This window comes from Rhinopithecus bieti, unplaced genomic scaffold (genome assembly GCF_001698545.2).
Source record: "Rhinopithecus bieti isolate Rb0 unplaced genomic scaffold, ASM169854v2 scaffold_6381, whole genome shotgun sequence".
Classification (NCBI taxonomy): Eukaryota; Metazoa; Chordata; class Mammalia; order Primates; family Cercopithecidae; genus Rhinopithecus; species Rhinopithecus bieti.
In genome coordinates, this window is record NW_016805017.1 from 24,103 (window position 1) to 32,752 (window position 8,650).

General features: G+C 46.2%; 1 pseudogene; it reads left to right on the forward strand.

Annotated features, from left to right (window-relative positions):
- Positions 1–543: 543 nt before the first annotated feature.
- On the forward strand, positions 544–4,384 carry LOC108528876 (sal-like protein 1 pseudogene; annotated as a pseudogene).
- The last annotated feature ends 4,266 nt before the right edge of the window (positions 4,385–8,650 follow it).

Below are 8,650 nucleotides of genomic sequence, written 5' to 3' on the forward strand. Positions count from 1 at the left end.
AAAAGAGTATATACTGTATGGTTCCATTTTTATAAAATTCTAGGCCATACAAACAGAAAGCAGTCAGTGGTTGCAAGGGGATGGGAAGGTAGGAGGAAGGGATGGGATAGAGGGATGACAAAGGGACATGAGGAGACTTTTGGAGGTGATGCATATGTTCACTATCTTGATTCTTGTGATGGTTTCATGGGTGCATGCATATGCCAAAAATCATCATATTATCTACACTTTAAATATGTGTAGTCTACTGAATAACAATTATAACTTAATAAAGTTGTAGAAAAAAATTAGGCTGACAAGATTAAATAAAAAGTACTATGCAGGCCAGGCACAGTGGCTCACGCCTATAAATCCAGAACTTTGGGAGGCCAAGGCAGGTGGATCACTTGAGGTCAGGAGTTCAAGACCAGCCTGGCCAACGTGGTGAAGCCTCCTCTCTACTAAAAATACAAAAATTAGCAGGGCGTGGTGGTAGGCGCCTGTAGTCCCAACTACTGGGGAGGCCAAGGCATGAGATTCACTTGAATCTGTGGAGACACGGAAAAGGGTCAATCGAGTCTCCCCACTAAGAGCAAGGACACCCACGTCTGTGGCTGGTGCTGTGCCAAGTTCTTCGAATTATCACATCTTCTGCTCCACAAGAAGGACTGTACTATTCAATTAGTTTTATTTGTAAATGAAAATCCAGCCTCCCCACCCGAAACCTTCTCCCCCAGAGTCCCTCCCAATAATCCTGATGAACAAATGAATGAAACAGTTAACAAAACAGATCAAGTGGACTGCAGTGACCTTTAAGAACACAACAGACTCAACAGGGAAGAGTCCATGGAGGTGGAGGCCCCGGTAGCTAACAAAAGTGGCAGCAGCACTTCCAGCCGCAGCCACAGCAGTATTGCCCCAAGTGGCAGCAGCAGCAGCTCCCCTCACAGGTACCTCAGCGATCACAACCTCTCTACCTCAACTCGGGGACCTGACAACACTGGGCAACTTCTCCATGATCAACAGCAACGTCATCATGTAGAACCTCCAGAGCACCAAGGTGGTGGTGTCCCAGTTCTCCCAGAAAGCGAGGTGCAGCGGGGCTTCCGGGAGCAAGCTGGCTGTCCCAGCCCTCATGGAACAGCTCCTAGGTCTGCAGCAGCAGCAGGTCCACTAGTTGCAACTGATCGAATAGATTTGTCACCAAATATTGCTGTTGGCTTCTCAGAATGCCGACTTGCCAGCATCTTCTCATCCTTCTCAAGGTACTTTACAAACATCTGCCAACCCCTTGTCCATGCTAAAGTCCCATTTATCTCAGCAGCTGGCAGCAGCAGCTGGAATGGCACAGAGCCTCACCAGCCAATCTGCCAGCCTTAGTGGTGTGAAACAGTTACCCCTAATCCAGCTACTTCAGAGTACTTCTGGCAACACCATCATTCCATCCAACAGTGGCCTTTCTCCCAATATGAACATATTGGTGGTGTCAGTTACCACCCTGTCCTTGGAAAAAGTGGCTTCAAGTGCTGCGGTCTCCCATGTCAGTAACCCAGCAGTCTCATCATCATCCTCACCAGCTTTTGCAATAAGCAGTTTATTAAGTCCTGCATCTAATCCACTTCTACATCAGTTGGTCCCCGCTAACTCGGTTTTCCCCAGCCCTTTGCCCGACATCAGAACAACTACAGAGGATTTAGACTCCTTGTCTGCCTTGGCCCAGCAAAGAAAAAGCAAGCCACCAAATGTCACTGCCTTTGAAGTGAAAAGTACTTCCAATGAAGCATTCTTCAAACACAAGTGCAGATTCTGCACAAAGGTCTTTGAGAGTGACAGTGTCTTATAGATCCACTTGCATTCCCAAACTGGAAAGAGGCCGTTCAAGTACAACATCTGTGGGAATGGGTTCTCCACCAAGAAGAATCTGAAAGTCCACTTTCAGTGCCACAAAGAGAAATACACTCATACCCAGATAAACCCTTATCCTGTGCCTGAGCATTTAGACAATATCCCCACGAGTACCCACATCCCATACGGCATGTCCATCCCTCCAGAGAAGCCAGCCACCAGCCGGTTAGACACCAAACCAGTCCTGGTTACTCTGACCACTTCAGTCGGCCTTCCATTGCCCCCAACCCTCCCAAGCCTCATACTCTTCATCAAGACAGAAGAGCCAGCCCCCCATCCCTATTAGTCATTCTGCCACCAGTCCCACAGGTTTAGTCAAAAGTGACTCCAGGGTCGCCGAGCAGGCCACAAGAAACCTAGGTGGGCTCCCGGAGGAAGCTGAAGGGTCCACTCTGCCATCCTCCAGTGGCAAACATCTGTGGGATGAGCAGTGTGGTCACCAACTCAGTAGTGACCTGACGGTGAGCAGTAGTGCCCTGAGCTCCCCAGCAGCAGACTGGGGGCCCCTGGGGAAGCACCACCACCTTCACCAACCCTTTGTTGCCACTCATGTACAAGCAGTTCAAGGCCAAGTTTCCTTTTGGGGGACTCTTGGACTCAGCCCAGGCATCAGAGACATCCAAGCTTCAGCAACTGGTAGAAAACATTGACAAAAGGCCACTGACCCCAGTGAGTGCATCGTCTGCCACCCAGTTCTCAGCTGTCAGAGTGCCTTGTAAATGCACTATCGGACACACATTAGGGAGGGGCCTTTTACGTGTAAGATCTGTGGCCAGGTTTTCATCACAAAAAGGAATCTTAAAACCCACTACAGGGTCCATTGTACTGTGCCCCTGCTCAGAGCCCAGCATTCCTGCCCCATCTACCAGAAGTTGACAGACGAACGCTGTCATCCTGCAGCAGCACACTCGAATGCATATGGGAGGCCAGGTCTCCAACACCCCAGTCCCCAACAGTTACTCCGAGTCCATGGAGTCTGACACAGGCTCCTTCAATGAGAAAAATGTTGATGACCTAGACAAACTCTCCAATGAGAAAATGGAAGACTGTCCTGAGGGCAGCTTCCCTGATATGCCCATGTCTGCAGAAAACTCCCAAGACAGCTTATCTTCTTCACCTTTGCCCCTAGAAATGTTGAGCATCACTTCTTTGGAAAATCAGATGAAGATGATGAATGCTGGCCTAGTGGAGCAGCTGCGGACCAGCCTGAAGTCAGTGGAGAATGGGTCCATCCAGAATGATGTTCTGATCAACGATTCAGCCTCAGTGGGTGATGACGTGGAGAGCCAAAGTGCTGGCAACCCAGCCATCTCAGAGTCTACGTCTTCCATGCAGGCTCTGTTCCCATCCAACAGCACCCAGGAGTTCCATAAGTCACCCAGCGAAGAGGAGAAACCACAGAGAGTGATCCCAGGCAAATTTGCCAATGGTTTGTCTTTCATTCCAGTGAATGACGGGGCTTTGGATCTGACATCTAGTCACATAGAGAAAATCATCAAGGAAGATTCTTTGGGGATCCTCTTCCCTTTTGGAGACCAGGGTAAATTTAGAAACACTACTTGCAGCATTTGTGGCAAAATATTTGCTTGACAGAGTGCCTTGGACATTCAGTATAGAAATCATACAAAAGAGAGACCATTTATTTGCAGTTTGCAATTGTGGCTTTTCCACAAAGGGTCATTTGAAGCAGCATGTGTTGACACATCAGATGCAAGATCTACCATCACAGCTCTTTGAGCCCAGTTCCAACCTTGGCCCCAATCAGAACTCTGTGGTGATTCCCGCCAACTCGTTGTCATCTCTCAGCAAAATGGAAATCAATGGCTTTGTGCATATTTCTCCTCAGGACAGTAAGGACACCCCCACCAGTCACATCCCTTCTGGGCCTCTGTCTTTCTCTGCCACATCCCCAGTTCTGCTCTTGGCTCTGCCCGGGAGAACTCCTAAGTAGCACTACTGCAACACATGTGGCAAAATCTCCTCTGCATTGAGTGCCCTGCAGAACTCACACTGGAGAGAAACCCTTTGCTTGCACTATTTGTGGAAGAGCTTTCACGACAAAAGGTACAAAAGGTACACATGGGCACTCACATGTGGAATAACACCTCTGTGTGACAGGGTAGGCAGCTCTCTGGGGATGGGCCCATGACATTTCTAGGAGGCAATCCCATCAAGTTCCCAGAAATGCTCCATAAGGATTTGGTGGCAAGATCAGGAAGTGGGGATCCTTCTAGCTTCAGAATGCAGCACCGCATTCCAACGGGTTGACGATGAAGGCCAACAGGATCTCTGTCATTCAGAATGGTGGCATCCTCCAATTCCTGGAAGCCTTGACATTGGAAACAGCTCGCCTGTTAGTGGGCTGACAGGAAATCTGGAGAAGCTCCAGAAGTTAGAGCCCACTGCTTCTCTGGCCAGACTGGAGAAAATGGCAAGCAATCAGAAGAGAACCAACTTGCGCTTCACCTGCTTCATGGAGGACAAGTTAAAGCAGCTCTGACTGGAAACATAGCATTCATTCCTGTTCAGAATACAACCTATGGTGGCCTCCTACTCCTTGCCCCCATACCCTTTCCTTCTGGTTCCCCAGATCTATGAATTACAACATTATGAAGACATTCTTTTGTACCTTGTTCAACTTCAAACTTGGGAGTTCTAAAGGAAGGGTCTATATTATTAGCGATATAACCTTGCTTCAAACGGAATGGAAAGTATTACTTTGGTCTTCTGTATTGTGGACCTAAATACCTAAATTAAACTAGAGTGCTGAAAAACTTGCTGTGATATTTAGGCAATTGCCAAGGGTTGCCCCTGTAGGAAGTTGAATCTGGGCCATTAACCTTATTTTTATATCACTTTAATATTGAATCTGTGTTGGATTGCAAATGGCCTCGGTGATGCATAGATTCATAAAGTCTGATTATATAAATGTACACTTTGGAATCCCACTGTAAATTTTTTATCAAGCCAAAACATGCGTCTCATCTTCAAAACAAGATTTAAGGAAAGGACTGAAAGTACAGGACTGAACAGTTGTGGTTGTTTGACAGGTTTTTTTATTTTTATTTCTATTTCAAAAATTTCATACCTTTTTTTGTTTGTAGATAACCATTTTCCATTTTGAATTGCTATTTTATTGTGCTTTTTACCATGCATCATTTCAATATTGATTACAATTCTGCACAGATAAGGCCACGGGCCGGAATTCTTTTAGAGAACCAAATTGTTGTTTTGGTAGTCCTCAACTGAGACGCCAACATTTTGCCCATATTAAGGTTATGTTTCACGATAGAAAATTTGTGCTAGAATTTCACAAGGCTGCTAAGCATAGCATCTGAACAACCATCAGTAGAGAAAATGTAAACGCTCCTTGTACATACAATTTTAAGAAATGTCACTTTTCATTCAAATGTACACTATGTTCCTTTACAAGAGTAAATGCTTCTTCCTGATCAAGGCGCCAGAAAGGAAAGTGTTTATTTTGTATTAGTATGGACGAAAAAAAAAATGGGACTGTTTTATGCCACTTTCTTTGGAAAGTTGAAAGGAAAGGGGAGGAGGCCTCAGTTTTTCATTTCAATACTTATTACAACAGGATTAAACTGTAATTTACTCAAGCAGTCAAATAAGCATTTTTTTGCAAACAGAAAAAAAAAAGGCCTGTGCAGTTTCAAAGGGAGTAAACTTGCAGTTGTTTATAGAGATGGTCCCAAAAGGCCCCAAACTACAAAAAATAATAAAACTAAATATTAAACAATAGGCCGGGCACTGTGGCTCACGCCTGTAATCCCAGCACTTTGGGAGGCTGAGGAGGTGGATTGCCTAAGGTCAGGAGTTCGAGACCAGCCTGGCCAACATGGTGAAACCCCGTCTCTATTAAAAATACAAAAATTAGCTGAGCATAGTGGCGCGAGCCTGTAATCCCAGCTACTCAGGAGGCTGAGGCAGGAGAATCGCTTGAACCCGGGAGGCGGAGGTTGCAGTGAGCCAAGATTGTGCCACTGCACTCCAGCCTGGCGACAGAGCGAGACTCTATCTCAAATAAATAAAAATAAAGATTAAAAATAGGGATGTCAAAGCAAAATTACACTCTAAAAATACACTGTTCTAAACTTCATCATAACTGGAAAAAAATGTAATCGGTATTTACATGGCAAGAGTGAAATGTAGTTCTACATCTAGTAGGCACTGGTTCAATAAAACTGAAGTAAACCTTGGGTGGAGGCTTGGGCCTATTCCCTCCTTTGCTGGTTCACTGGGCTAACATTGGTCTCTTCTGAACCTGAAATCAATGCGTTCCTTAAGTCTCTTCATTCATTCTCTGCTCTCTCCAAGATTCTTTATGCTCAGGCTATGATTAGCCCAAGGACAGGACTATGTTTCTCTCCCAAGCTCCCATCCTATATCGCTACCTGGATGTTCCCGTTCATATGTCCTGAAATCACATTAAATGCAATATGTCCCCAATTCAGTTTCTTCTACAAACTTCCGCAGTTCCCAAGTTCCGCGCAATCCAGTCTATTCTGTCCCCTGTTCTCAGATATCTTGTAAGCAAGGGATTACCAGTGGGTCATGATGAACTGGATGAAGATGGGGAGCTGTACAGGACATTGAGCAACTGCAGTGTCCACAGCCACACCTGGAAGGCCATCTGACACTTATGCCACCTAGATGAGAGCCCTGGTGTCTTAAAATCTACCTTCATGGGTATCCTGTAGATTTCATTCAGGAGGGTGGGAAACAGCAGGAACAGAATGCTGGTTTCAGATGGTAACAGTCTTGAGGCCACCGATGTTCTGGTCAATATACAGTTTTCAGCTCTGCTACAAAGAGTTTCAAATGAAAGTAGGGAGTTTGGGGGTCTATTCTCATTTGTACCCTGTATATTTGTGTGGTGCTTACCCAGGGCTCAGGATGGGAGTACTGGGGCCTCAGGCACAGGGTCTCTCAGGCACCCCACTAACATGGGATCAGAAGGTACGGCTGCTTTCCCTTGGCATCTGGACATGTACCCCTGTAAATTGCATGTTGGTGTGGGGTCCCTCAGTCGGGGGACAGAATTCCACCCACACAAACTTTCCATTAAGTGAAACAGGACCTTCAATGTCTGCAAAGCACCAGGGGGGCTGTACCAGTTCATCATACAGGCTCCTAGAGACATTTCTAACATTTTTTTCCCAAGAACTGGGACGCTCCTGGCCTTCCCAACAATGAGCGTGGCCTCCGCAGGGCAGTGGCCCAGAACACAGAGTCTACTGCAGCCCGCAGGCCTGCAAGCACAGCCTTGGGGCTTACAGGAGCTCTGTGAGTGTCAGGCTAATCCCTGAAGGGAGGGAAGAACAGAGGGAGGTCTCTCAGCCCACTGGTGAGGAGATTGGCTGGGGCAGCTGGCTTCATGGTGCATTTGGGTATACCCCAGCTGGGCCCACAGAAGACACATTCATTTATTGATGTATATGATGCATACCCTATATTACCAGAGTAATTTACAGGTTGTGAAGCATGTCATTTCATATATCGCTTCATCTTCACAAACACTAGTGAAGTTAGAATCATTGCTCTGATTTTTCAAATGAGGAAACAAGCTCAGAGAAGTCCAATGGCTTGTCCCTATCACACAGCCTGATGGAGAGAAGTCACAAAAATACCTCTACCTTCTCACTGGCCGATTCGCTGATGCCACATTTGGTTCCCATTTGCGAGTTAATTAAATAATGTTAGCATGTATAATTGCACTATTTACAGACAATGAAGAGAAGCTTTGGGGGGAAAGTTGCCTTTCTAAATCTCTCTTTCTCTCTTTCTCTCTTTGCCCCTCCCTCCTTTACTTCCCACTGAACTACATAGTATAATTGTTTCCTGCCCCAAAGTGCAGGCAACTAATTGTGCTATGAAGTGTTCTTAAATGCAAAGCAGATCTGAAGAAAAGGTTTGTTGGGTAGAGAAAAGGTTTGGTATGCACACAATCATACAGCTTCATATCTATAACCACAATGCCTGAGTTTCACCATCAGAAATTAAGGTCATGGGATAAGAATTTTACACTGGCCCAAAAACATTATCTCCAGATTCAAAAATTGGTCTTAAAGGCCATATGTTTTCAGATATTATCAATCCCACAAAGACATGAAAGGGCTTATTTGTTTGTCAGCCCTGAAAGTTAGTTGCAGAGAGAACTGGAAGGCCACGAGAGAAGGCTATAGCTGCCGGGAGGAAAGGAAAGTTCTAGACCTTGAATCCCAGCCCCAGGAGACCAGGCAGAACCACAGCAGTGGCAGGAGGTCATTGGATACTGGGAGGCAGGGAGGCTCAGAGAGGAGAGACAGAGGAGGGATACAAGAAGACAAGGTTGTGTGGGGGCCACAGGCCAAGTATCGTAGAGAACAGAGCCCACAACAGCTCACCCTGAATTCAGGCTGAGGCTCAGTCACTTCTGCCTATAACACAGTCCTCCCTTTCCACATCTGTTTCCATAAAGCTAAAATGAGGATAGTCAGTTAGATACGTATGAGGGTTGTGGTGTGGTGGGTGAAATAAGATGCTATGTGTGGAAGTCATTTGAAAATTGTCAGATGTGTTGGGCACAGTGGCTCACACCTGTAATCCCAACACTTTGGGAGGCGGAGGTGGGCGGATCACCTGAGGTCAGGAGTTTGAGACCAGCCTGACCAACATGGTAAAAGCCCATCTCTACTAAAAATACAAACATTAGCTGGGTGTGGTGGTGGGCGCCTGTAATCCCAGCTACTCAGGAGGCTGAGGCAGG